Raw genomic sequence first — 26,670 nt, 5'->3', positions numbered from 1 at the left:
TATCCACTGAGAGCTGAGCTCGCCACCATATGGTAGCTGCCCTGTGCTTCAAGCGGACACTTGTGAATAAAGTTCATTGATCAGAAAACATTCCGTGTTGTCCAGGCTGTGGTCACCATTTGGAAAAGACGAAGTCCATGAAAATGGGATTGCAGCAACATTTTGGTGGCAAAAAGCTTGTCACGTAGTAGTTTGCAATGTTGTAGCCAGGTTGGTCCCAGGATATGATAAAGACAAGGTGGATGAGGTAATATCTGTTATTGGACCACCTTCTGTTGGTGAAAAGAAACATGCTTTTGAGCTTTGTCTAGCTTGAAAGCTTATCTCTTTCACCCACTAAAGTTGGTCCAATAAAAGATATTACCTCATCCTCCTTATGTCTTTCATATAATAGTTACAATGCACTGGCTAGAATAAAAATGACAAGGACAATCAATCCTGCAGCTTCAGGGCATAAGCATATTATCAGGTAGGGTCAGGAAGATCTTTTTCTTCCTCATATTAACCAGGTCTATTAGATTCTCTTTTCTCTGAAGTATCCAATTATTGGCCACTGTTGGAGACAAGATGCCAGAGTAACTTGTCTGCCTGATTTGTTCTGACATGTATCTTGATATTCCTATCTTTAAATTCATTTAGGAACTAGACCGGTCCAAATGGCTGAAAGATGCTATATTATGACTACTTTAAATGTGATGAATAAATTGACTTTGGTATATTGCTGTTTTTTATTGAGACACATCCATTTATTAAACTGGATTTTGAGAAAGCAGTCTGGATCTGGTCAGCCTTTGTAAAAAGTGTCTAAAATCCCCACGATACCTTGGGGCAAAGCATCTTATGCAAGGGTCAAAATAATAAATAATCTATTCAAGATCCACCCATTTTATTTAACAAATTTGCATTTAAATTGTCATCAATTTAAATATAGTCCTGATGAATCTGCTATAAGGTAGATGCACAACTGGTTGGAAAACTGTATTCAGAGGGTTGTTACTAATGGTTTACAATTGAGAGGTAAATATTTTACCCCTCAGAGGCACATACCCATGGTCTCTTGAGACTGAAGGATGCCTACTACTACTACAATTGAACTGGAAGGGCATATCCAGTGAGATCCTCCAGGGATCTGTCCTGGTCCAGTTCTATTCTGTTCAGTATCTTCATAAATGATTTGGATATAGCATAGGGAGTATACTTATAAAGTTTGCAGACAATACCAAGCTGGGAGGGGCTGCAAGTGCCTTAGAGGACAGGATTAAAATTCAAAATGATCTTGACAAACTGGAGAAACAGTGTGAAATAAATGGGATGATGTTAAATAAGGACAAATGCAAAATATTACACTTAGGATGGAATAATCAATTGCACAAATACAAAATGGAAAATGACTGCCTAGGAAGGAGTACTGCAGGAAAGGATCTAGGGATTATAGTGGATCACAAAATAAAATATGAGTTAACAATGTTGCAAAAAAAAAGTAAATATCGTTCTGGGATGTTATTAGCAGGAGTGGTGTAAGCAAGACACGAGAAGTAGTTCTTCCACTCTACTCAGTACTGATAAAGCCTTACCTGGAGTAATGTGTCCAGGTCTGGGCACCACAATTTGAGAAAGATGTGGCCAAATAGGAGAAAGTGCAGAGGAGAGCAACAAAAATGAGTAAGGGTTTAGAAAACATGACCTATGAGGAAAGATTGAAAAAGTGGGTTTGTTTAGTTTGGAGAAGAAAAGGGGGAGGGGGTATGATATCTGTCTTCAAGTACAGGTTTTTGTGGAGGGGAAAGTGATAAATTGTTCTCCTTAACCACTGAGGCCAGATGTGATGGAGTGGGAATTTTCTGTAAATATTTTGTATGACTACTGTTTCTGCGTTAGTTTCCCCTGCATGCTGCATTATTAACTAGGTGGTGGGAAAGGGCTGTTTATTCTCCACAGAAGCCCAGAGATGGGGATGTGACTGACGCCCAGCTGTCTCGGGTTTGGGGCCCAAGTCAATGGAGTGTCTGTGAAGACAACGGCAAATCCAATCACTGGAAAATTCGCTACCTAGCAACTAATGCCCATAGATGCCCACCCCCTGTGCAGGAAGCCAGCCATGGTTTGACCAGCTGGAGAATGAAGAAATGAGGAGGGGCCAGGTGCAACTGGCCTAGGAACTTGAATAAAGAAGACATGGAGTGACTAAGTGGGAGCCAAGGGGGACACACTGTTTGGCTGGGGCTCTGAACTAACCACAATGGACTATTTTTGGTACCCATCATGAGACACCTTAAAAGAGACCTGATTTTAAGAAATAATGAGCACCTGCCCTCTGATAATCAGACCCCAGTTAGGTGCCTTAAGTTGAATAACTAAAGAATCAAATATCCAAAATCCCAAGTCACCTCTGAAGCTCTTGGCCAAAATATTGTCTACCAAGAAGGAGCCAATGGTTGTTCTTTCAACATGTCACACAAGTATCTAAGTCAGCACTGAAGTGATCGTGCCTATCATTACATACTTCCCATTTGAAAAGAATCAACACCTTCATAATAAAAAGGTTATAGTAGCATTTAAAATAGACTTTTGAGGGGACTCCTTTATGTATTATTATTTTGTGATTGATTGGGATGTTGGCAGCCATGATATTTATAGCTTGGCGGCATTGGAGGTGTTGATTGGTAGATGCCAGCATTTTCTAGACAGAGAAAGGATGTTCCAGTGGGAAGGGGGCTATATTGTGATTTGGGAGACCTAGGTTTAACTTTCTATTCCATCACAGTCTTCCTGTGAGACCTTGGGCAAGTCACATAGGACCAGCTCCTCAAAGGTATATAGGGGTCTAACTCCCATTGAAATGTAAAATGAGGAAAATAGCATTTCTGTACTTCACAAGAATGTTGCAAGTATAAATCCATTAAGGATTATAAGGGATTCAGATACAATGGAAATGGGGGCCATATGAGGCTAGCTAGATTGTCTAGTATTTTGGCTGCTGATACAGTAAGGACAAGTGTATGTTAAAATACTGAGAAATTTCAGTGAGACTGTAAGGCAATTAAGATGTTTTGTCTTGGCTATTATTTGCGGTGAATAAAGTTCTGTAACCCATTTTGTGGTCTTGCAGGAAATATTGAAAGATCTCAATACTCTCCACTCCAGCATCTTTCATCAGTCTAGGAGCAAAATAACAAAGCTCCATAAATTGTAAAATTCAAGACTAGACTGGAGAAAACACTAGAAAATGCAGAGAATAATCTTTCTTTGGCAGGAAGATAGAGTGGATGATACAACAGAATCTCAGAATCTTGAGTTGGGGAAAGACCCATGAGCACATTAACCGCTGAAACAAGCTAACAAAGTAAGTGGTGGATTTTCCATCTCTTGACTCTGTCCAGACTGGATGCCTTTCTAGAAATATGCTTTACTGAAATACAAGGTATTGAGCTTAATATATGAGTACCTGGATAAACTTCTATGGACTGTGTTATATGGGATGTGAGATTAGATAATCTACTGATCCCTTCTAGCTTTACAATCTGGGATAAACTTCTACATTCAAGACCCACTAACCATTAATGGGCTACTGCTGGCTGAAAAGCCAGATCAAAACTTTCAGGAAAAATTTCCCAGAAGTTTCATCCTGTTTTTATTCTCATTGAAATTTGAAATTATGAGAAAAAAGTGTCATTGAAATTTTGACCAGCTCTATAAGGAGCTATCATTATGTTTCCTATATCTGATTACGTTAGGTGAAATTCTGCACACACAGTGCCCTGACCACTGACTGGGGGAGTTAGGTGATACACAGGACAAATAACAATGAAATCCTCACTGCCCTAGAAGGCTTGGATAAAGCTTATGTGTCATTTTAATTTACCTAGTGTAGTTGTAGACAGATTTTCCCAATGTGTCCCTTCACTCTCTCTGTCATCTACATTAACTCAGAGTGAAACACATTAATGTTTAGTTGTCCAGGGCTTAGGAAAATAAGACATAATATGATAATCTGTTCGGTACAGCAACCAAAATTGTGGTATTTTTTTTAACTCTTTTGAGCATTAGCTAAGGTGAGGGTTTTTCAAGATGAAGGCCTTTATTTTGAGGTACAAAACGAAGAGACACTGCAACAGTATATGTGAGCTACATTTACCCTGAGGCATTGATCATGAGGTACAGTTTAGTTTTGATTACATAATTTTGACAGCTGTGAATAGGAAAAATGAATGTACTGGGTTTGTTGTCAGGAAATGCCATTTGTTTATTTTAATCTGCAGAACAAGTGGTGGCTTTTGCTTTGTTTTTGTCTTTTTTGTTTATATTGACCAGGAAGTTCATCTTGTTCAATTTCATGTGAATGTCAAGAACAACCAAAAAGAAAAAAAAAAGAAAAAAAGGTAAACCCAAGTCTGTATTCACAGCCTAAAATTTTCAGATTAAAAAGCACATTTTTATATATACTTGCCTGAAGAGATACACACAGGTATGTTTGATGTGGAAATACAATTTAAAATGACCTACAAAGCTCGGCTGTTCAGAACAAGAAAAATCCATCATCTTAAATGTCTGAAAAAGTTCATTATCCTTTCTCTAGTCTTTGTAGAACATTCTTAAATTAAGACATGGTAAATAATGTATTGAGTTTGTATTACCATCTATGAGTGAAAATATGGAACTGCAAATTGCAAAACTGCTGCTTTTCATCATAAGGGAAACAATTGCTACAGAATTACTTTTTTTTTGTTAATAAATTACTATTTCCAGTTTAGATGCCTATATTTGACATTTTGGGATAGATATTCAGCTAGTTCAATTGGCATAGCTCTACTAACCACAGTGAAGTTACACCAATTTACAGCAGCTGAAGATCTGGCCTTTTACTTCATATTTTTACCATAATTACTATATATTTTATATTATTGGAGCATCCAAAGGCCTCAGTCCTGACTAAAGCCCCATTGTTCTGGGTATTCTATAAACACAATCAGAATCTCAGCCCTGGAGAATTTACAAACTGTGCTTTGGGTGAAAATGTTAATACTAACCTCTTTATTCATCAATTGTATTTTCATAAGAAGGAATCTCCTCTGAAGATGGAAACTTATGGCTGATTGGAGTGGGGTGGTACTAACTGGGAGTTGGAAGCAGCCAGGAGTGGATAGGTTGGGTGAGATGACTGGCAACTGTAAATGAGGGGGAGGTTGAATGGTGTTGCTGAGAGAGAAATGGAGGCTGGAGTGGCAGGGAAGATTGGGTAGAGCAGGAAATGTATGAGGGGACCAGCGAGGTGCAGTTTAAAGGATGATGGGGAGGTTGAGTGGAGCAGGATTTGTGTGCAAACACTATGGAGACTCGAGGATGGTTGCAGTGCAGCACAGTTGGAAGAAGGACGATCCAGGGGTGAGGCATTAACCTGGCACTGAATTTAATTTCATGCTTCACCACAGACTTCCTGTGTGACCTTGGGCAAATGTCTCTGTGCCCCAGTTGCCCATATCTGTGATATGGGAATAGCAGTACTGCCCACCTCATAGGTGTGTTGTAAGGAGAAACACATTAAAAATGGTGAAGTGCTCTGATAATTTGTTAGCCTGGTGTGGAGAACAGGAAATTAGAAGGTGGTGTAAAGATAGGCAGGTATCAATAACTATTATAGGAGTGACTATGTTAATGTCTGCATTAAGCACAGTGTGAATTCTAATTTCAAGAATGCTGAGCAGACTCACCCTCAACACATAAAATTCAAGCAATAGCTTTTTTACTTGTGTCAGGTACAGCAGTACGGCAAATGTCTGTTGCCTTTACATCGGTCCACCTGATTTAAATAAAGCCATAAAACATGAACATTGTCTGATGCAAGATGTTCAGGAAATGACAGTTAAGTTCTCTGGAGCAAAAATGTTCTGTTAGAGCTGGTTGGAAATTTTGGAATAAAATGTTGTTTTTCATAGAAAGATGGCCTTTTACTAAAAATGAAAATTTCCATAAAAATAATAACTCTTCTGAAACATTTGTTTTTCATGGAGCATATCATAGAATCATACAAGCATAGAAGATTAGGATTGGAAGGGAACTCAGGAGGTCATCTAGTCAACCTCAACTAAATCATCCCAGCCAGGGCTTTGTCAAGCCGTACCATAAAAACCTCTAAGGATGGAGATTCCACCACCTCCCTAGGTAACCCATTCCAGTGCTTCACCCCACTCCTAGTGAAAAAGTTTTTCCTAATATTCAACCTAGATCTTCACTACCAAAACTTGAGACCATTGCTCCTAGTTCTGTCATCTACTATGACAGACTTTTTTCAAGACTTTTCATCAAAAACATCGTTGATACAGTTATGAAAACTGTTATAAAAATGTTTGATTTCAGAAAACCTCAGGTTTGGTATAAGAATAATATAATTATTTGATGGTTTTGATTAAAAGAAAATTTGGAGGAAATAAACAATCTTTTTAATTTAAACTCTGTAAAATGGAAACAACATTGATATCTTTTCCATTTTTTGACCAGCTTTGATTCTTCATATCAGAGGCAAAACGCACATTTTGACATGCAAAATTGGAGGAGTCAAGCTTTGCTTATATTTCTTGAAGTAGAAATGGTACACCTGTGTGTCTAGAATGCCACTTGCACATTTTGAATTCTATTGTCTTATATAAATTGTGACTCTGAATAAATCATTTGGAAATTATGGCCTAAATTTTCATTGGTGGCTATTAGCTCTGGGTGCCTCAATACTTGAGTGTCTAATTTGAAAACCAGGCCCCTTTTAGGTCTCAGATTGGGCACCCAAATATTGAGTTATCTAAAGTCATTTGTCATTTTTGAGAATGTAGGCCTATAAATTCAAACAAATATCTTTTGCCATTCGTTGTGTTCCTAAGGTAGTTCATAGACGAAATGCTCACACCTTATAGGGATTATAAAATACTGAGGTTACAATTAATATTTTAATCTGAACAAGGGGACATTAAGCATAATGAAAGATTTTGCCAAGTTTTCTAGAGAGCAAGGGAAAATAATTTATAAAAGATCTTGAGAAGCAAAAATCAACCAGATAAACAAACAAACAAAAGGGGTCTCACTGAATTTCTCTTTAATGGATTTCAGTTGAGCAAATATGTCTTAAGAGCAATATTTTAAACGATCACGCCACAATTTAAACTAGATATATAGTGATTTATTAGGAGGAAAAACTATCTGGCAAAATTCATTCCACACATATCTGAAGTCAATAAGCCTTTAAGGGAATTACTAGAAATTGATATTGCCTGCCACAGAGAGGACAAACTATTCACAGACAACTGTGTAGTTAAAATTACTGATCGCCAGTCCACTGGTTGTGATTTAATCATGTTACTTCTATTGTTAGTAGATATATCTTGCCAAAGTTGAGGTGCATGCCTTATGCAGTATGAGCAGCCAGTTGTATTTGCATCTAGATCCCTAAACAACAAACAACAACAAAAAAACTCATTCTCAGATTGAAAAGCAGATGCTGGTAATTGTGTTGGCTTATTTTACCTACAAGATGTGTATAATTTGCTTATCTTAAATACCTACAAGATGTGTAGAAACTGCATTTAGAATCTGAGCACAAATCACTTGAAAATTTGTTTTAACAGTCTTTAGGACAGGTTCTCAGTCGCTGTAAATCTGAGAACTACACTGATACCAGCTAGCCCTCAAATCAGATAAGCTGCAAAGATGTGAGATTAGAGTACAGTTTTCAAAAGCACCTCAGTCCCATTTTCAAAAGGGACTTAGAAGATTGTCTCATTGCAAATTAATGAGAATTACACTCTGAATTTAGTCATTTTGGTGCTTTTGGAAATTTTACTCCAGAGCCTCAGCTGGCTTAAATTGGTGTAGGTCCACTGATTTCAATGGAACTATTGCTGAAGTTGAGTCTCACTATACCAGCTGTTTTTCTGAAAGCCCCAGCACCTGGAGTCATGTGATGATTATGTAAGAATCTCACATTTCATTTGACAAAAAGCAAGCTTCCAGCCCTCATGGTTGAAGAGAAAAGCTTGAAAATGTGAACTATAAAGGTTCAAAACCCAGAAAGCAAATAAATAGAACGCCACATTTATTATTTTTTTTTAAATCTCATGAGTTTTAAGCCAGTTTCATGATTTTTTAATACTTCAGGTGTGCAACCCAGAACTCTGCCAGTTTATGTCAGTAGAGGATCCATGTGGAATATAATTTAAGCAAGAATCTCCATACAGACTACCCTTTCCAGAGCAACAAATAGCTTAGCACCAGATGAGAGTGCTAGTAATAAATGTTAAATTAATATAGGTGGGCACTCTGTATGCCTATCACTATTTTAAAATCATTAGACTTTCAAACTGAAATAGACAGACCCAGTTTAAAACTATTTAGAATGTGCAAGGGATGCTGACTAGATACATTCAGCAGGCGACTGACCATTCTAAATATAGCCTGTGTGCCTATTGTGGTGTCTGGAAAGAGACAGGCCTAGACCTGCCCAAAACTAAAGGGCCACCTCTCAACCAAGGGGGAGAAACTACTGAGCCCAGGCCACAAATGATTGCATGGAGTAACAACTGAAAAACCAGGAATGGGAGTGAAGGTCAAAGATTAAAAACCAGGGAACCAGAAGAGGACAACACTCAGAGAACGCCAGACAGTGCCCACCACTCCTCAAAGACATCTAAGGAGTCAGGGGACACTGCCCAGAGGAACTCTGCCTGGAGACATGATTTGACAAGGGATGGGCCATAGGCCCCACAGTCACAGAGTACCCCGCCCCCCCCATAGCATCCTCCGGCTGGTGTGATGCATTGTCATCTTGGCCAGCACGAGGAGTAGGTTGATAAGGAGGCTTCACAACTTTGTAGGGCCATAGATAGGATGTGCTGGGATAAACAAGTGAGGAGAAAAGTGCAGCCAGAATCTCAGTAAGAGGCTCTGGAGAAGCCAAAAGAGGGCTGCAGCCTGATGCACTCTACATAGACATGTGCCAGGCTCGCCCTCTCACCACAGAATAGCTTGAGTAGCAATCTTGTACTGCCAGAAGGGTTCCCTCTGGTAAACATACAAAATAGAGAAAGCTCCTGGTGACCAGTGATAGGACCAGGGGGCTTTTAAAAATGGACCTTCTGGTCTAAAATCAGATAGATGATGAGCACAATGTTATTAATTATTCTGATTACTATCATTATGTTGTAGCAGCTTCAAAATCAAAGACCCATGGTGTGAGTTGCTGTACTAATATATAGACGACTCAGTCCCTGTTCCAAAGAGGTACAATTTAATATAACTATATTGATAGTGCAAAAATGCAATTGGAAAATACATTTCATTTGTACAGTACATCAATTTAAGAAGTGACAGGTTGCTTGCCCTCCTTTTTAGGTCAAAAATGTGGTGGTGGGTTTTTTCTTCACATTTCTGCCCTCTGGTGATATTTGGTTTGCTTTCTGCAGTAGCAGGGGATGTGCTTGTTGTCCCAAAGATAAAGGCTGCTGCTTCTTGTTTTATCCACCATTCGACTTAATGATCCTTTTTGATAAATACCTTCAAAGCATTCGCTTTTTGCACAAGATGAGAGAAAAAATGCAGAGCCTGGTGAACTCCCAAGTGAAGGGGCTATGAAGTGAGGCTGTAGCAACATCAGGATTGTGATTTCCTCTTGAACTCAGATAAAACTTCCTGAGGTCTGGAAGGGCTACACTGGCTTAGCACCATCCCTAGCCTTCCTCATCATGCCTAGATGCAGAATTCTACTGTCTCGGCCACCCAGAGTTAATACCTGCTTTTTGTTCAAGGTCAGCAAAGCACTTTCGAAATAGAGCGTTTCAAAACATGCCTGAAGCATCACTTTAGAAACAGGGAGTCTCTCACTGTCCCTGTGAGGCAGATAAATACTATTATACTAATTTCACAGATGGGTACATTTGAGCACAGAGAGGTGAGGGGCTAGATCCTGCTTGCTGCTGTGCTCTACTGGGTTAGGAGATTAAGCAGGTGCAGAGAGCCTTTTTCATCTAGCATGAGAGCAGCAAAGCAGGATCTCTTCAAGAGAGCACGAAAGTAGGACTATAAGTAAACGCACCCATATAGCGTGTCCACAAAGCAGGGTGGTTTGCTAGCTGGAGAGCATGTCCACTTTGTCCAGCCCCCCAGCTGACCATCTATACACTGAAGTCACCACTACACAGGACCAAGAGGTGCATATAGGGTCTCCTTAAAGCAGCAGTAAAATGTGCTCCATCATCATCATGTTTCTCCAGCTTTCCATAGCTCACCCTCCCCAGGTTGGCAGGTTTGTAATAGCAAAAGTTACTTCAGCGCTATCCCTTTTCCCCCCCTCAACTAAGGCAGAATTTGTCCACCATTGTCTTGTCAAAGGCCACACAGTGTATCAATGGAAAAGGACCCAGGAGTCCTGACACCCAGGACTCCAATCACTAGCTAGACTCTCTCCCAAATAATAAGATGGAAAAGGCTTTGCTTACTGTTTTGAACACTAGCTGGAGGAGACAGTGCAGTGCTGAGGGGATGCCTTGAGCTTTAGAAGTAAAAGTTGGTCCAGTCTATAATTCTTCCAAGCAGAGGACTGCGGGGTTGGACCTCACTTTTTCACTTCACACAATGTGATTTTTTTAATTGCCTCGTTAAGAGAAAGTGGCAGCTGACAATTGTTTTGTGCAGAATCACAGAGCTGATAATGCTCTGTCCCTGAAACTGAGGATGTTAATGATTCGTGAGCTGATGTTTCCTCACACTCAATTGTGCACAGTATACTTCATAATTTGAGCTTGTCATTTTTATTCTGTGGGAAAAAAATACTTTTCTTTTCATGGTAGACTTCTCTATAAGTGTGTAATTATATCTTGATGTTCCCTGCGATTTGTGCCTTGTTCAGCTGATTAAAAATCCCTTTTTAATACATTTACATTATATATTTCCTTTCTTTATTCCCCCCCCCCCCCCATATGGTATGTGTATTTTATATAAGCTGCTTCAAAATGTTACTACGGTTTAGGGCAACTTGGCCATTCCCATCCTCAGAAGTGCTACAAGGTAACTGGACTGATTGAACTTAAAATGAACACTTGAACTTAGAGTGCACGCTGTTGTCTGTCTATTAAGGTCATCATCCTGAAATCTGATCCACTCAGGCAGACTCTTAAGTTCACATGGGACCTACAGAAGACAATGGTGCCCCGCATGGGCAAAAGGTCCATCTGTATGTGTCCAATTGCAGAATCAAAGATATATATTTATTACTTGTTTTGCAGTAGTGTATATAAGCCCCAGTCATGGGCCAGGACTTCTTTGTGCGAGGCACTGTACAAACATAACAAAAACACAGTCCCTTCTCCCAAGGGCCTGCAATCTAAGTGTAACTAAATATATTACAACAGATGGATACAGACAAACTAAGGGAGTAAAAGGAAGCAATGAGGCAATATTGGTCAACACAAGAGGCAGTGATCTCAGCAGAAAACAAAACTCTGTCACAAATGTATTACAAATATCAGAGTCAATGTACCGTATAGGCTAGGTCTTTTTTTTTTTATTGCAATGGATGCAGTTTTGTGCCTCTAAATTGCAGGCTCATATTCTAACAGGTAAAGATCTAAATATTTGTCTGTCTAAGCACATCAGGTACTCCCTGCCCAAATGCTAGGATTTCTGCCTGAAGGAAGCTGCAGGTGCAAGCATATGGGGACAACATTTCACATGCAAGAAAAGCTAGATTGAGATTCTTTAACGAACAAGAGCAAACAGAAGCTGCAAACGGGGGAGTTTTGGGAGGGAGTTCTGCAGTGAGGGAGTAGCTGACTATGTGATCCTTGGGGTGAGTTTGTCTGTTAGTTTGTTGCAGAGACAGGGCTAGGCATGAGCAGATGAAGCAATGGCTTAGGACCCTGAGCAGCTGAAGGGGGCCTCACTGTTCACTTTTTTATCATGTGTTGTGTGGGGAAAGGGGAAAAATATTGCTTCTTAGGGTCCCCAATATGCTAGCACCACTTCTGGCTTGCTGTGTTCTTGCTTGCCACGTGCTTGCTTGATTGAAGATTATAGTGTGGTCTGTTTTGGGGGCTGTGTGCTGAGCCAAGAGGCCAGCAAGACTAGGCTGAGAGCTTACTAACGAGGATCTAACCTTCCATACTTTGATCCCTAGTCCCTTTAGGATCACTTGACAAAGGGGTGGGGCTAACTCAGGGAGAGCAAAGTTTAAAATGCCAGCTCCTAGGCATATGTGGACACTGCAATTAAAAGCTGTGGCCTGCCCGTGCCAGCTGACTTGAGCTCACGGGGCTCAGGCTGCGGGGTTCATTCATTACTGTGTAGACGTTCGGGCTCGGGCAGCAGCCCGAGCTCTAGGACCCTCCCACCTGAGAGGGTCCTAGAACCTGGGCTCCTGCCTAAACTCGAACATCTGCATTGCTATTAAACAGCCCCTGAGCCCTGTGAGCCTGAGTCAGTTGGCATGGGCCAGCCGCGGGTTCCTAAACTGCGGTGTAGACATATCCTAAGAGACCAGAGGAGCTAGCGAACAGAGGCGTTTTGCAAAGGGGTGGAGAGGGAGTGTAAGAAAGAGGCCTCTAACAAGCATAGTTCTAAACTTAGGTCAATAACCACCCATTCCCCATCGCCCAAAAGAAGACGACTTTCTGGATAAATGCACCATGAAACCAGTGATACATCTGAAATACATCGAGGATATTTTCATCCTCCGGACAGATGACAATCTACCTCATAGACTTCCACCACAACTTCGACAACCACCACCCAACCATTAAACTCTCTCTTAAACACCCCCACACCAGCATCAAATTCCTTCAGGAAATTCATCCAGGATTTTTATACCACCAACGGCTTCAATAATGGAACCCTCTGAGGGATGGTGATATAAAATTTAGTTTTGTATAAGTATTTTGGCCCATGTATTTTCCTGAGATAGACTTGTGGGCCTGCTTGCCCACTTGAAAGCTGAGGGGGTTCTGGGGTGCATATGTGAACGAAGAAGAGATAAGGAATGTAGTTAAAGTGTTGCAAAGTGTAGTGGGGGTTTGATATATGAATGTACAACTGAAGGATAGCTCTGACTCCTCTTCAAGACAGACGCCAGAGCAAGGTCAAGCAACCAGGTGGGAGGAGCAAGGGGGTTAATGGGAGGTGTAAGAAAGAAACACTAAAAAGCCATAAAAAGTGACCATGTCCAAAATATAACCTCACTCCTTATCCCTCCTATTGGGTACACAAAAGGAGATACCAAAGCCCCTGACCCATGACCCTCCAAAATGGAACATGACCATAAAATGTGAGGGGTGGTACCGGGGTAGGCACTATAGGTATAATTAAGCCTACCTAGGAGCTAGGAGTAGGGAAGCTTATACTCATATGAGAAGTTGTGGCTTATGCTTGCTTGTTTAGCCCCAATAAACTCATCACATTGCCTGCAGTTTGGACTCTGGCCTACTGCTTTCTGTCTGCGAATGTGCCTGGGAACTGAGAGAGACAGGACAAGGAAGCCCTAACAAACCCTACAGACAGCTATCTAGAGGAAACCCACAGATCACCACACCTACCTTCACAGACCACTAACCACCCCAAACACACCAAGAAATCTGTTATCATAGCTAGGCACTCAAATACGACAGAATATGCTCTAAGGAGAAAGTATGGAATATACATCTTAACACACACAAAACTGCCTTCAACGAACAAAGACACTCCACCAGAGAAGTAGATCGCATCATGAAATAGGCTATCCCAAATACCCCACGAGAACATCCTTCAATACAGGAATAAACCCTCCTCTGACCACACACCCAAAGTTATCACCTGGCACCCCACACTGAAACCCATACAGGGTATCATCAAACAACTACAACCCTTACTCGATGGGGATCCTATCCTAAAATAAATCTTTCCTGAGCCCCCTCTTCTGGCCTTCAAACACCCCCAACCTCATCATCAGAAGCAAACTCCCTACAGACCAGGACACACCAACTCAAAGCAGCACCAGGCCCTGCCAGAACAACAGATGCAAAGCCTGCAGAAATATCTCCACTTCTACAATGATAAACACTGCCCACAGCAAACCTTTCAAAATCCAGGGGTCCTACACATGCCTATCACAACATGTGGTGTACCTCATCCAGGGCACTAAATGCCCCAATAACAACTATGTGGGTGAAACCAGACAATCACTATGATCTCACATGAACTCACACAAGAAAATAATAAAAGACGAAAACACCACATCACCTGTGGATGAACACTTTTCACAAAGTGATGACACTATATCTGATCTATCAGTCCTCATCCTCAAAGGAAACCTACAACAGTTTCAAAAGATGAACCTGGGAGCTTAAATTCATAACTAGACACTAGAAATCATGGACTGAATAAATACATTGAATTTATGTCTTATTACAATAATCTATAACCCACTAACAACCCTGCCCAGCTGTTTCCCCTCCCCTTGCTTCCTCCCTATGACTGGAGGGAGGTTAACGAGCCACTTCACCTTGAATGGTCTCTTGAAATATGTGTTAACTACTTATGCTAATCAATCTGTTCGACCTTGTATTTAGCTGTGACACTCTGAGTTAGTTTCCAATAAAGATATTTTAGAATTGGAAAAGGTTCAGAGAAGAGCCACAAAAATTATTAGGTGTATGGAACAGCTTCCATACTAAAGAGAGATTTAAAAGCCTGGGCTTATTCATCTTGGAAAAGAGACAATTAAGAGGGGATATGATAGAGGTCTATAAAATCATGAATGGTGTGGAGAAAGAGAAGAGGGAAATGTTATTTACCCCTTCATATAACACAAGAACTAGATGGCCACATGATGAAATGAATAGGCAGCAGGTTTAAAACAAACAAAAGGAAGCACTTCTTCACACAACACGCAATGAACCTGTGGAACTTGTAACCATGGGATGTTGTTAATGCTAAAAATATAATGGGGTTCAAAAAGGAAGTAGGTAAGTTCATGGAGTTACTACTAGCAAAGATGGCCAGGGACCCAACCCAATGCTCCAGGTGCCCCTAAACCTCCAACTGCCAGAAACTAGGAATGGACGATAGGGGATGGATGACTTGAAATTGCCCTTTTCTGTTCATTCGTGCTGAAGTACCTGGCATGGTCCATTATCAGAGACAGGATGCTGGGCTAGATAAATCATTGATCTGACCCAGTACGGCCATTTTTATGTTCTGAGCAGACCCTATTTATAAATTCTGAGGTTTGGCAGCAAATTAATCGAGTAATAAACCACCACTAGGTATGTATTAGCAGATTATTGGTGCATGGTCTGGGTGAAGTATGAGGTTGAAGAAGGTGGGCCCAGATCTTCAGAGGCATTTAAGCTTAACTGCCATTGAAATCAGTGGGCATGATTCATACCTTGGTATTGATATAAAATACCCTTGAGTCTCTGGGTCGTGATGCCTTCAGATCCCCAGTAGTCTGTTAAGTCTCACCCTGGAGTATTTTATTGCTGTTAGGGAGTGGGTCATTCTTAATATTATTGGCCTAAATGGTCAAAAAGTGCCTCAATTTTAGATGAAACTTTTGAAACCCCATGAGCGAGCCTGGTTTTTAGAAGTGCTGAGCACCTGTCCTCTGAAAACCAGGTTCCGTTACAGAGTGTCAAGTTAGGCACCCAAAACTACTAGTCACTTGTGAACACTTAGGCCTTTATTTATATTACAGACCTTGGGGCTCCATTGGGCTAGGGACTATACAAAAAATTAAGCAGATACAATCCCTGCCCAAAGAGTTTACAACCTGCATAGGCAAGGCAGACAAATGAAGCATTACCAACCCTAATGTAGAGATGAGTAATTGAGGCACAGAGGGTGGGATCCGGAAGTACCTAAATCCCATTTCAGGCGCGATTGTGATCCACAAACCTCCTGCTTAGCCTAACCCTGTAGGCAGCTCGACTCACTCAGCATCAAAGTTTCTGCAGTAAATGTTTTCTAGGTGCCTGTATTCCCGCCTCTGGGCATGCATAATATTGCCTCATTCTAAGCACCCGAGCATCTAGCTCCTGCCTCAGCCTCAGAGTGAACCACAAACCGGAGCAAAGATGGGGGTTTGGCCACATAACTTGCCTATGGGACCCAATCCGGTAGATGTGCTCAGAGGCGGCCTAACTCCACAAAATGGTGGGAAGGGGATAGGGGGACCTCCCTGATAATCTTTAGCCCAGTGGCTAGAGTACTCATGGGGGATGTGGGAGACCCCTCTTCCAGGCCCCACTCTGCCTGATGAAGAGAAAGGATTTGAATAGGGAGTTGCCACCTTTCAACTGAGCACCCTAAATGCTGGTCTATAGAGTCATTCTCACCCTTTCTCTGGCCCAATTAATATTGAATTGGTCAGTTCAAATGGAACAACTTCAAAAGGTGAGGCTGCGTGAGTCTCACATCAGAATATCCCAGAGTCCGGTGGCTAGGGCACTCACCTGCAAGACAGCAGATCCCTGTTCAAATCCATCCTCTTCAGCAGGTGGAGGGAGACTTGAACTGATGTCTCCCATATCCTAAAATTTAGATACTCCTCGTTTTCTCCCTCCTTCCCCAATAGCTTTGTGAAGTTAGGCAGGCTCTGAGCACACCTGTTGGATTGGGCCCCACACAAGACCTAGGTGGTCGAATGCCAATCTTCCCCTCATTCATGGATCACTACCAGAGGTAGATGTCAAATTGAAAGCACCCACCCCTCTTGCCATCATTTTTCATTGGCTAGTGTACGCAGGGAGCAGCCTAGTCTGTTGGCTTTTGTGGATCGCATTCTAAGGTGCTTGTCTCTCCCCATTTATATATGGCTCTTAGGTGTCAAACAGGCTTTGTGGGTCTAAACTCAGATCCTCAAATATATTTGGGCTCCTAACTTGCTTCCGTTGATTTCAGTGGGAGTTAGGAGCCTAAATACCCATGAGAATCTGGGCCTAGTAACTCTGCGACAGAGCCAGGAACTGAAGTCAGCTCCCCTTAGTCCCACTTCTGAGTCTTGACCCCAAGAGCATCCTTCCTCATCTGCAGCATGCATGTTAACTCAGTCTACCTCTGTGACATTGCTCTGCCTGCCTGCTCTTTGAACAGTGTAGTGAGAGAGAATTCAGTATGACAAAATGCTTGTATTAGCCACCCCAAAACTTTCAGTGATATGTATTTTGAAAGTGCTGTGACCATCTTTATCAGCAGCAAAATCAGCACTGAATGCATAACTGATGCTCCTTTGTCTGTTAGTTTTATGTTTTTTAGAAATCAGTCATGCAAATACCCTTCAGTACTTCTGATTGGATTTAGTAGACCTGACCTGATCCCTTTTACACGTGAGCTGCAAAGTTAAAAAAAAAAAAAAAAAAAAAAAACATTGCAAGATGAGATCCCAAATCTTTAGTAGAATAGAGGTATAGGCTTATTAAACAGATGCATTTTAAATTTTTATTACCTCCATTATTAAAATGTTTTACTGAAATGGTCTAAAGTAAAGGCCCAAAATACTACATCTTTAAATAGTGCTAATGCAGTGATTAGTGTGATTGCTGTATTTTTGTATCTTTTGTAAAAATTGCCAGTACCTGACTTTGGTCCAGATCCTCAGAGGTCTTTAGGTTCCTAACTTTCATTGATTTCAGTTGATCCATTGATCTGGGCCTTCATGTCAACAAAATTCTGTTTCTCTTACTATAGCCGAGGACATTACTAACTCCTAAGTTCATAAATGTTAAGACCCACAGGGACCATTATAATCATCTAGTCTGACTTCCTGCATAGCGCAGGCCAAGGGACCTCATCCAACAATTTCTGCATCAAGCCCTTAATTTCTGTTTGAACTAGAGCATATCTCTGAAAAAGAATCCAGTCTTTGCTTAAAGACCACAGGGGATGGCGAATCCATCACATCTCTAGGTAAGTTGTTCTAATGGTTAATTGCTCTCACTGTCAAAAATTTGCCCTTATTTCTAGTTCAAATTGGTCTTGCTTCAGCTTCCAACTGTTGGCTTTTGTTATACCTTTTTCTGCTAAATTAAAGATATGGCTGCTGTTAAAAAATCTCTTCCCTGTGTACATGAAGACCATGATTAAGTCATCTAACATTCTCTTTGATAAACTAAATAGATTGAACTTCTTTAGTCTCATCATAAGGCATGCTGTTGTCCAAACCTAGAATAATACTTGAAGCATGCTTCTGGACCCTTGCAATTCATTCAACTCCTAAAGCAGCAGAAGGAATGAGGTTCCCACGCTTAACTTAGATTTCTATATTTTGAGGGTGCTTTTAGTTTAACTTTTTTGTGAAAATTGGAGGAGAGGGTTAAGCTTTGACACCCAAGGTATGATGACGGCCCAGCACAGTGCCCAGGAACAATATACTTTCAATCAATTAGAATGAGAGAAGATAATATGTTACCATTGCAGTCCACAAAGGGCACTATTTGAGCAGCTAGTGGGGAAGCTTCCCTTGAACCTAATTAAAAATGCAGTTGGTACATACGGGAAAGTAATTTTCAAAGTCACCAGTGGGGCAGCTTGTGGGAGAGGCAGGCACCAGCTACTTCAAGGGCATGGAAACAAACCAAAACGTTTTAAACAGGGAAAAGTACATACTTGATTGCTCCTTCTCTCATAACTTGCAGGTGCCAAGTCTGTCTGAGTTTCGAAGATCAGATCGAAGAGAGAATGGGCTGTAAGTTTTAGTGAACGTGTGTAGCTAAGCTTTTGTTTACATTGCTGAGACTTTTTAACTAGTTTTCAGTAATGTCTTATATATCATCTGTTTTGTTTTGTATGTTTCTTCTGTCTTTTGCATGGTTTGTACATAAAGTAAATTAATCCTCTTGGCCATATTTTGCCCTTAGTTAGCACCCGTGTAACCTCAGCTAAAACCAGACTTGCAGACTCAGTGGGCTAAAATAATCACTAGTGTGATTTATGAAATTATACCAGGGATTAGTTTGGTTCATTGACCCCCAAAATTTGTTTTGTGCACCATCAATCAAATGTTGTCTACCCATTAAAAGGGTGTGAGGGTTGCTTAGATTAACCATAAAGCAGGAGGGAATGTAATTACTCTACTGATTTTTGTAGTGCCCATGAAACTGTGGTGTCTAGGCCTTTTGATCACTGTGATTAAAATGCAAACCAAGAACAAAATAAAAAACAGTTACTCAAATGAGAAGTGAAAAAAGGAAGCTTTTTCCATTGAGAAACTTTGAATCAGCTTTAAATGTGCTCATAATGGTCAAATTTTGTGCTCAGAAATGTATTAGAGACTTCTGAATTTGATCTAAGTGAAATTAGTTGAAAAGTTTTTATTGAGACTTCAAATTTTTGAAAAATGTCAACCACTCTATAAACTGGTTGAAAAACAGCAAAAATGCTTTGCTAATATTTTTTAAAAAAATATTTTCACAAAAAAAAAAAAGTGTAGAAATTTGAGTTTTAGCTAGCTCTAGTGGTAATTTAAGCATTTGTGAGTGAAGCAGCCCCCCTTGCACTTAACTTACAACCTGAGGTCTTAATCCTGCAAAAAGTTTCGCACCTGCTTAACTTTCTGCCAAATGCAGTGGTGACCCCTGGTGTCTTCCTTGCTCATGAGTCTGCTTCCTCATGTGCACATAGTTAACACACGTTTGCAAGAGCAGGGACTAAGGGCCTGATCCTGAAGCCCACTGGAGTCAGTGGGAGCCTTTCCATTAACTTCAGTGGGCTTTGGATCAGGCTCTAATGTCATTCTTAAAACATACATTCAATTCTTCAGATGCACACTAACATAGCACTGTTCTGGTCTCCTTGGGTGTGGATTGGAAGGAGTGATTATGTGAGCGAAGTTCATCTAAATGGCTACAGACAGCTCTTAGTTATTTGCATTATCTTTTCAAACTCAAAATGGAATCTACAAACCCATGACCCTGTTATAAAAGGTTAGCAATAGATAATGAGGTCCTAAATAAGGCTCTGATTAAATAAAAGCTTTCTCTCAGTTACAAATGCATACAATGCCCTCATGTCATTTTGGTGGGAATGTCTTTTGTGACTGAAAGGACCTTCATGCTTTCCAGTGAGGATCAAGGGGATATTTTTATTTTCACACTCATCAGATCATTATGAAGACGTTTCTACAAAAAATAAATTCCATTAATAAGCAAAGAAATTGTAGTTAAAGGTGACCAATTTAGAGCATTTGATGTTTTTGACCTTTTTGAAAATAGTCACCATAATAAGACTCATCCTTCATTTCTTACTCAATAACCTCAGGACTTCCATGAGTAGATCTATAGAGATAACATGACTGGGCACCAAAGAACTTTAGGCCCAGAGCCTCAAAGGTATTTAGGCCCAATTCCCATTGAAATCAAATAAAGCTGGGTGCCCAAATACCTTCTAAGGATCTGGGCCTTAGTGTCAAAGGTTTGTGAAATAGACACTGAAACTACTAAAAAATGACTATTTTTGTCATGGGTAGGAAACGGCTTTTTTTTCCTGAAAAAATCATGACTTGCTTTTTCCATGGGTCGTGCTCTGTTTTCACCTACTGCCATTCTTGCCTCTTATTTCAGTGCAAAAACATCCATTTAGTAAAAATGCACAGAAAAATAAAATTTAACAGGCATAAAACTGCATGACCTGAAATGGAGGAAATTGATACCCCAAAATTTGGGAAATAAAGGTAAAGTAAATCAATGTCTCAGTGCAGTGATGAATCCTCTAGAGCCAAACTTCTTATAGGAGATTGTCCTGAAAGGCATATAAGTAGGAATCCAGGATCAATGCCGTACTGGATCAAACCTTAGTCCACCATTCTGGTATCCTGTCTCTGACAGTAATCAGTATCCAGTGCTTCAGAAGATGGCAACTGCCATCCTAATAGTGCAGCCAGCCAAACATATGTCTCTCTACATTGACAGATAACGAAATAGGGATACCTTCCAGATGCTGTAGTGACCAGCTTGCATCCCTGAAGCAAGAGACCTGATTCATTTTATCATGGTCCAAATAACATTATGAGTCATATTTTATCAAGATTGTTTCATTATTATTTTTATCTGCCTAAAAACTATAGTATAGCAGTTAAGCTCTGCTGAAGATACTTTCATTCTTAAGGCCTCCTTTGGCCTACACTACAATCTCTTTGTGCTTTGGCAGGGAGGAGATTATTAAAGAGGCAACACAATTTTCAGGCATGTTTTTTGTAAGGATTTTATCAGCAGCAAGAGGAAACCAGCTTTCAGCTCAGCGAGAACGTTTAGGCATTCTCTCCCTTCTCCATGAGCTAATACAAGCATGAGAATTCTTTCTGGTTCTGCTGATGAACTGACATATGCACATTCCCTTACTGATGGGTTTACTTTAGAGATGGGTCGGGACAAAAATTCTAGGTCCAAAGAGTTCCCCACATCTTGGATAAATTCAGATCACAGCCCGAACACTTTGTTATTGACGTGTCTCTAATTTATTTGAGAGATTATGATGGAATTCTTTTTACTTTGAAAATAGTTTCAATTGGAAATCAGCTGTATGATTGTTCCAGTTCTTAGGCTTCTAGTGTCCTTCCTATAAATACAGCCTATGTTGAAATTCAGCTATTCATAACATATTGGTATTTCCACATGAGTACTTTCCTCTTTTTTGATATATAACACAAACAAGAAAGCTCTTCTAAGTCTAGAAACCAGGCAAACCTCTTCAAATCTGCCAATTTGAAGAGAGAAAGAGTGAGTCACTCATTTTCTATCTAGTTTTATTTAAAAATGTAGCAAAGAAATATGCAGTTTGTTTCACTGGCAGTTATAAAGCCCTTTTGTGCTGTTATCTTCTCCCTTATATTTGTCTTTCCATCTTTTTTAAAAGATAACAAATGACAGATTTTAACTTAACTTCAAATCTTTCTTTCAAACTTCTACTCTTTCAAGAACTTCAATCAATTTGAAAGCTGTAAAAATTGAGAACTTTGATTTATTTTTAAGTGTACTTTCTCCAGAATCCAATTTCTGGCTTTAAATAAAATCACATTTCAGTATCATAATTGGTTGGCTTAATATGTTCAGTTATAGTTACAGATATCTTTACTTTTTATTTCAGTAGTTTGCTCTAGTTTTAATATGGCTGGATTTTCATAAATTAAAAAAAAAACAGAACACAAACTTGAATTCTTAAATTTAATTCTTGGAATTAAAACCAGGATTTCTAAACACTTCTATTTCTGTATTGCTGTTTTATATTAAAAAATGATTTAGAGTGACTACCAACTATCTTTTAAGTTTCAGTAAGAAACATGATTTGATATAGCTGCCAAAAGCTGAGAAAAGGAACATTCCAACCTAAAAGCTGCCAGACGTGTGTAATGTCCAGTCTGGGGCTGATTTCTACAAGATGCTGATTCCCAGATCCTCAGAGTATTTAGGCACTTAACTTCTGTTAAAATCACCAGCACCTCCTGGGATCAGTGAGTCAGTAAAATCCAGTGAGTGGCTCAGACGTGTGCTTCTTGTACACTCTCTGAGTAGCTCAAAGGAGGCAGAAAATGTGCCCCAAAATATTTGGTTGGATTATCTGCAACTCTGCAGTCCATGAGGATGGAGGGAAAAAGGTAGAGCAATTCAAGAAAAAGTAACGATTAGAAGATGGAAACTGACAGTATTTGCTGTGTGGATATTCTAATCTGATAGGAGGATGAGTTAGCCCTATACAATGGTTCCCAATTTGCTGCATAATCTCTCTTAATCAATGAAATAGTACCAACAGCCTCATCATAAAACAAAGACAAAGCACTTATTGTTAAAGGGCATTTAAGCAAAATCTCTTAATTCTCCAGCATGGTGATGGCAGAATGCTGTGAAATTTTAATTTCTGACAAAAATATTTTTTGTAATTATTCTGTAAAGACACAGCTACATACAGGAAGAGCTTTTAACATTTGTCTGACGTGTATTAATCACCTATCATGAAACATTTTCTTATTTTGAAATGCACCCTCTTTAAATATGTAGAAAAATATCTATAAACAGCATGCAGTTTTAATTACAATTTATAGGCTTGCATTTTAATTTCATTTTAAACTGATTTAGTTTGTTCTTAAAGTTAATTAAACTCATTGGGGGAAAATGTTCCTAATTCAATTGTGAGACTAGAACAGATGTGGGCATGTATTTGTGTCTGTCTGTATCACCTGACCTTACACAAATCCTTTTTGTCTTATGAACTCTACCAGATCTTTTAAAACAATGTGTTTTCCATATGATTAAGATGCCCTGAACATTTCTTCTGTACTATCAGCATTCTAATTATATGTAAATTCTGCATGCCATTTTACTGAGTTTGCCCCTCTGCAATAATACTAAAATTGGGTTACGGTGTATTATGAAGGCACCACTGTTCATGCAACTAGAGCTTCCTTTATTGGTGTAAATTTTTGGAGATTTAGAACTCTGGGAAAATCAGGCTATACAATACAGTGATTCACATAGGAGACTGAGAGTTGTCTCCTGTTGTGATAATTGAGTTGTAGGGGACAATTTTTTGGAAGTGCTGTCTAATTTGAGATGCCTCAGTTCTCAGTTTCAGGTTAACTGCATCTGTACCCCCCATTTCCTCCCCCTGGTTCACTCTAGAAGTTCTCAGTCAGGTCTCAGGTCTCCAGCTATCACTTGTCTCTGAGCAGGGAACCTTGTCCCACTCCTTTCTGACTGGGGTGGTTTAAGGCAGCTAGGCCCGCTGCCTTACATTGTTTTATCTCCAGAAAGCCATTGTGCCTAAAGGCTAGTACGTGGGCTTTGCTTTCTCTCTCTGAGGACTATGAACAGTGTATTGCCACCTGCTACAAGTTACCACACAGCTGTTTCTAAGCAAGCACTTTTATTCTTAAGGTAAAAGCACTACAGAGAAAACATAATAAAAACAATAAATAGATTTAAAGACACACTAAGCACACCAACAGTCACCCATCTGTCTTATAGGCCCCTAGTAAGCCAAAGTCTTTCCAACTCTTCTGAAAGATGATGGGCCTCCTTGGAAAGAAGTTCCTGTCCAGTTGCCGAGTCTGAAAGAAGGTCCTAAGTCTGCTTAAACCCAACCTTTTTATATTAAAAGCCCTTTCTTTATCTGTTGGTCTCTGGAAAACCAAGTCTGACCCAGTATAAGCAAGCCTCCCATGGGGTGGTATCTCTCTGGAAGTGTTTACAACCTAAGTGATTCATCTTAATCACCGCACTGTTTTTGGTTCCTGGAGGAATTCCTTCTGTAGTAGAAAGTGAGAGCCTGAGACATGAGGCCTAGTATAACAGGCCAGGTATGAGGCCTGAGCTAAAGTAATAGTCAAACCCTGCTGTTATAAAGCAAAGTTAGCAGACGTCATGCTGTGAATATTGGTAGACTCACAGTAACTCACAAGAACAGAGCTGATACACACATTCAGAAAGCATTAGGTGCAAAACACTCACACAAGCACATTCCAGAAAGGTACCAGAACATCCCAATGCCCCAAAGATAATGAGGGCTTACTTACCCCTCAGAATGACAATATGATGGATAGAGATGTTTTGGCCAAACCATCCAGTACAAAGTAAAAGGTGGTATCTTGCCACGTCGGAGGGTGGTATCTTACCACGTCAGAGGATGGCAACTACATATGTCAAAGGGGCAATATGCAACTTGTTTGTATCAGTGCATAAAAATGGGTCTCAAAGGGAGTGTCTTTGGATGAGTGAGGAACGGAAAGTCCCACCATTTACTGAGCTGGTCCATTGTCACAAGCATACATATATTAAGTATACTTGTAGCATGTATACAGCGCTTTTTATTGTGCTCGATTGGCAATAATCCTGGTTTGGTGCCTTTGTGACTGAAATGGATCTCTGGTTTTATTGGATAATCCAATTGTGGTTTGGTGTCTCAGTTATCTGCACAGAGCTGGGACAGCATACACACTGGAGAACACACACGCAGCCAACAACTGACAACACCTGCCTGGAGTTTCATACAGTCCCCGGCCCAGAGGGTTACATAAACTTAATACAACAGGGTCACCAAAGATGTCACATGGGATTGCAATATCTGTCACACTGAGATACACAGTTTAAGATACCTTAAGGTGTCTTAGGCCACCAAAAGCAGTCACTGGTTTAAGAAAGTTTGGCGTTTATTATGAAGATATATTTCCTTGGAAGGAGTGTGGGCACTATTTAAGTGGGTAAAGATAAAGGATATGTCCTGAGAGGAAAAAAAACAATGTGCAGTTGAATTAGGTGTTGCTGTACTACCTGAAATTCTAAGGTGCCTCATGCACAGACACACCCACTTTAGGTACAATTTTGCAACCCATGAACACAGCGGGTTAAACTAAGCAAGTAGTCCCCTTGACCTCAGTGTCACTGCTTGAATAAGTACTATTCAATATAAGTAAAGGTTGCAGAACTGCACCCTGAATTTGACATTGTCTGATGTAATGCTTTAGGGCTCCATCGTATTAGGCAGTGTAGAAACAAATATCACAAAGACGGTTCCTGCCCAAGAGATTTCATCAGAGTGATAAATTCCAGGGAGGAAGAGGAATTATTTAAGTTCAGCACCAAAATGGACACAAGAACAAAAGGATATAAACTGACCATCAGGAAGTTTAGACTTGAAATTAGATGAAGGTTTCTAACCGTCAGAGGAGTGAAGTTCTGGAACAGCTCTCCAAAGGGAGCAATGGAGGCAAAAAAACCTAGCTGGCTTCAAGACGGAGCTTGATAAGTTTATGGAGGGGATGGTATGATGGGACAGCCTAATTTGACAGTTAACTGATCTTTGACTACTAGCGGTAAATATGCCCAATGTCCTGTGATGGGATGTTAGATGGGGTGGGTTCTGGGTTACTACAGAGAATTCTTTCTGGGTGTCTGGCTGGTGAGTCTTGCCCACATGCTCAGGGTTTAGCTGATCGCTATATTTGAGGTTGGGAAGGCATTTTCCCCCAGAGCAGATTGGCAGAGGCCCTGAGGGTTTTTCAACTTCCTCTGCAACATGTGGCACAGGTCACTTGCTGGTGTATTCTTTGGTGGATTCTCTATACCTTGAAGTCTTTAAACCATTATTTGAGGACTTAAGTAACTCAGTCTTAGGTTAGGGGGTCTATTACAGGAGTGGGTGGTTGAGGTTCTGTGGCCGGCATTGTGCAGGAGGTCAGACTAGTTGATCGTAATGGTCGCTTCTGACCTTAAAGTCTATGAGTTCAAAAATAGAGTTATGTGGAGGAAGACATTTCCAGATCACAAAGGATTTTGACATTTCAAAACTTGTCCTCATTTCCAAATTAGAGCAAACCCTAAAAATGTTGAAATTCTCAACAAAGGAAAATACCAAAAAATTTCATTTGGGGACATTCCTAACATTTTGTTTTGACAAAATTGTTCTAATGTAGTGTTTCAGTTTCAACTTTTTAGAATGTTACACTGTATTATAATATATAATATCATACAAAACTAAAACATAATGAAAAGTTGTTTCAAAATGCAAAAGGGATAACAGCGTGGCACTTTGGGAGGCGAAGGGTTACTTTTATAAAATATTGCAACAAATCCATGGTTAACTTGTCACTGTTGTCACTGTGTTTCATATCATGGTCGCTCATAAGTTCCTGCCAGCAGCAGCAAGAATGAAAGTCTCCTTTAGGTGTTAGCATGATAAAGC

The 26,670-nt window shown here is 40.2% G+C and overlaps 1 long non-coding RNA gene across 1 annotated transcript in view; it reads left to right on the top strand.

The window, feature by feature from the left end:
- The window catches only part of LOC137144583 (uncharacterized), an 84,294-nt gene that overhangs the window by 56,798 nt on the left and 826 nt on the right, over positions 1-26,670 (top strand). The window contains exon 2 of the long non-coding RNA XR_010917431.1: positions 18,639-18,688. This is a non-coding gene — a long non-coding RNA (uncharacterized lncRNA). The remainder of the gene's footprint in view (positions 1-18,638; positions 18,689-26,670) is intronic.

This window comes from Emydura macquarii, unplaced genomic scaffold (assembly GCF_026122565.2).
Source record: "Emydura macquarii macquarii isolate MOO-44397 ecotype Brisbane River unplaced genomic scaffold, CSIRO-AGI_Emac_v2 contig_3470, whole genome shotgun sequence".
NCBI classification, from domain to species: Eukaryota; Metazoa; Chordata; order Testudines; family Chelidae; genus Emydura; species Emydura macquarii.
The sequence above is the reverse complement of the archived record's forward strand: the minus strand, read 5'-3'. Positions and strand labels throughout refer to the sequence as shown.